Here is a 3,789-nt window from a genome sequence, read left to right as displayed (position 1 = left end):
GATCAAGATGCATCTAGAAAAGCATTAGCTAGAATGATCATAATGGATGAACTCCCTTTCAAATTTGTAGAAAGAAAAGGATTTAAAACATTTATGGCTATGGTATGTCCAAAGTTTCAAATTCCTTCAAGATGGACGGTTGCACGTGATTGTGTTGAATTATATGTCGTTGAAAGGGAAAAATTGAAAAACTTGTTATATGATTCAGCACAAAGGGTTTGTTTGACCACTGATACATGGACATCGATTCAGAAAATCAATTATATGTGTCTAACAACCCATTTCATTGATAAAAATTAGAATTTACAGAAAAGAATTATCAATTTTTGTCCAATTACAAGTCATAAAGGTGAGGCTATTAGTTTAGCCATTGAAAATTGCTTGAGGGTTGGGGAATTAACAAAGTTTTTACTATTACAGTTGATAATGCAAGTTCAAATGATGTTGCTATCAATAGTTTCAGAAAAAAGATGACTAATTGGGATTCCACTATTTTAAAGGGAGAATATGTCCATATGAGATGCGTAGCTCATATAATCAATTTGATTGTTACTGATGGCTTAAAAGATATAAATCAATCTGTGATGAAGGTTAGGAATGCAATCAAATATGTTAAGCAATCCCCCTCTAGATTAAGCAAGTTCAAAGAATGTGTAGAGATTGAAAAAATTGAAAGCAATAACTCATTATGTTTAGATGCACCAACCAGATGGAACTCAACTTTCTTGATGTTGAATACAGCTCAAAAATTTGAAAGAGTTTTTGATAGGTTTGATGAACAAGATCCATGTTTTAAATTAGATCTTCAATATACAGGATGACAAGTTATTTTGAAGGAGAATAAAAAGATGATATTTGAATCAGATGGTAAACCTAAAAGAGAATTGAAGACTTTTGATGGGAAACCAACAAGTGCAGATTGGAATAATGTTAGACTTTTTGCATCTTTACTGCAAGTTTTTTATGAACTAACATTAAAAGTTTCAGGATCTTTGTATGTCACATCCAATACTTTTGCACACGAGATTAGTTATATCAATACCATCTTGAAGGAGTAGCAACAAAGTGATGATATTGATGTGTATTCAATGGGAATTAGAATGAAAAACAAATTTGACAAGTATTGGGGAGATCCCGATAAAATGAATAAGTTACTTTATATTGCTGTGGTGCTTGATCCAAGGCATAAATTAGATTTTGTAGAATTTATGTTGATTGAATTATATGGAGATGAGAAGGGTGCAAAAGTAGGAAAGATAATAAAGGACACTTTATTTGCTTTGTACAAGAATTATAAGGAAAAAATGGAACCTCAATGTGGTACTTCAATAGTTTCATCTATTCCAGAATCAGTTGACAATGATAATACTTCAACAAATATGAGTGATTTGAAAAGACAAGCAATCATAGCGAAGTATAAAAAACAAAAGGCACAAGTTTTTGGTGATGACAATATGTCAGAATTAGACAAGTATCTTAATGAAATAGTTGAAGAATATTGTGATACTTTTGACATTTTGGGATGGTGGAAGCAAAATTGTCACAGATTTCCTAAAATTGTCACAGATTTCCTATCCTTTTTCAAATTGCTCGTGATGTATTAGCTATTCCGATATCGACAGTTGCTTCAGAATCCGCTTTCAGTACTAGTGGTCGGGTACTTGATTGTTTTAGGAGTTTATTGACTCCTAATGTGGTAGAAAGTCTTATTTGTACTCAAGATTGGCTTCGGTTAAATTTGCAATCACTCAACGTTGAAGAAATTTTAGAGGATGTGGAAAAACTTGAAAATGGTAAGTTTTCCTTTTTTTTTAAAAATATAATTAAATTTTTATTTATAATTATAAACTTTATTTACTTAACTTGCATGTTTTTACCAGATTTCTCAAAAATCATAATGGACTCGTCTTCTTCGACAACACCGGTGACATAAGGATCAATGGTATGTTTAAATATTGTATTTTATTTAAATTGACCTCGATACTAAGAACATGAAGCTATATGATGATATAAGTGTTGTTGTTTCTAATTTGCTCACTTTCTAATTTACTCACTTTATGTAGTATTTTTATTTCTCAATTTTTGTGGTGTTTGCATCTATATAGAATCACTTGCGGAAAGAAAAAGGTATGTCAAATTTAAAAAAAAAAACACACAATCAAATCTCTATCAAAAGCTCTGGTGCTCATTTGTGTCATTCATTGCTGGCAACCTTGCCATCCAAGCTAGCAATCTAGCTCAATAGGACTTGATCAATTAATGTTGACTACTTTATGGTGATTTTGACTATGTTTTCTGTCTTGGAACTGGTTACTCTGTTTAAAAAATTCTAGCATCTCAAACTTTTCTAGTGAAATATGAATTCTTTCTATGTTGTTGATTGAACTCGTAAGTTTCTAGCAGGACAAAAGTGGAATCTGTTGACATAATCCACCATGAAGTAGTCCAAAAATTGAGAAATATGAGTTAGTGATCAGAAACTCTACATAACTTGTTTACCTCCAATTTCTTAGATTGGCATCAGCTGTAACATTTAATGGCCTTCATTTAAAGTTTGAAAAGCTTTCGGTTCTTGAACTTGTGAGGCTTTGTTGGCTACATTTGTTACTATAAGCTTCTCCCCTTATCCATTTCAAACTCTAACTAGGAGTCCTATGAAATAATTTTCTTTGTCCATTTGCTACTTAGTCTTTCCAAAAATTTACAAATTTTCTTAATAGTAGTCTTGTGAAATAGTTGAATTTATGCAGTTTGATGTGTATAATGCAGGTTTATTTGGAAAGGATTGCTAAGGACACATAGCTATGTTGGGGTTGACCTTGCTGCTTTCTATTTTGATGTTGCTCTCTGCTGTATACGTGAAAGTTGTCATCCAAATTATGAATTTTTTATCTTGATGTAACCAAACAATTGTGTGAAGTTTTTTGTATGTCTCAAACAAGTAGACTTTGCTGCTTTTGTGGTGTTTTCTTATTGACAGTTTTCTTTAGAGTTCTCTTTTGTGACAACTCAATTATGTGATTGAGTGAAATGTATGTTTGGTTTCATCTGAACTGAATGAGGATATGTGTTGGTTTCATTCATGTGAGTATGTGACTTGTTTGCTTCACTTTTTATAATATTCAAAATTTATGGTTTGTTGTAAGGTTAGACCTCCAAATTATAACCCATGTAAAACATGTCTGATAATTTCTGCTAGGTTAATCTTTGATTGGATTTCTTTTTCACTAATGCAATAGATTGTCATATGATGCTTGCCAATTTCGTAAAACTTATAAGTGGAATTTCATATAGGTTGTTGGAACACCCAATTATATGTGTCCAGAGTGTTGGTGCAACCTTAGGTCAAGGTTGACCTGGTTGACCCGACTCGAGTTGACCTGACTCGAGTTGTATTTTGATGTTTGACGAAAACAGAAGAATTATATTTTGATGGAAGATTGTTAGTGCAACCTTGGTCAAGGTTGACCTGGTTGACCCGAGGTGAGTTGACCTGACTCAGAAAAGTCCAAGCAGGGAGCTTGGCACGGGAAAAGTCCAAGCAGGGAGCTTGGCATGGGAAAAGTCCAAGCAGGGAGTTTGGCATGGTGAAAAGTCCAAGCAGGGAGCTTGGCACGGAAAAAGTCCAAGTATGGAGATTTGGCACGGAGAAGTCCAAGTATGGAAACTTGGCGTGGGAAGTCGGAGAGGGCTCGATAGCTCGTTCTCCGGACTGAGGTCAGAGAGGGCTCGGGAGCTCGTTCTCTGGACCGGATGGAAGTCGGAGAGGGCTCGGTAGCTCGTTCTCCG

The 3,789-nt window shown here is 34.1% G+C and overlaps 1 long non-coding RNA gene across 1 annotated transcript; it reads left to right on the top strand.

Moving 5' to 3' along the window:
• Positions 1 to 1,589: 1,589 nt before the first annotated feature.
• Positions 1,590 to 2,824, top strand: LOC122025644. The gene is made up of 3 exons (XR_006123791.1): positions 1,590 to 1,793; positions 1,881 to 1,942; positions 2,770 to 2,824. It is a non-coding gene; the product is annotated as an uncharacterized LOC122025644 (long non-coding RNA).
• The last annotated feature ends 965 nt before the right edge of the window (positions 2,825 to 3,789 follow it).

This window comes from Zingiber officinale, chromosome 9B (genome assembly GCF_018446385.1).
Source record: "Zingiber officinale cultivar Zhangliang chromosome 9B, Zo_v1.1, whole genome shotgun sequence".
Classification (NCBI taxonomy): domain Eukaryota; kingdom Viridiplantae; phylum Streptophyta; class Magnoliopsida; order Zingiberales; family Zingiberaceae; genus Zingiber; species Zingiber officinale.
Note: the sequence above shows the minus strand (reverse complement) of the source record. Positions and strands in the feature narration are given on the sequence as shown.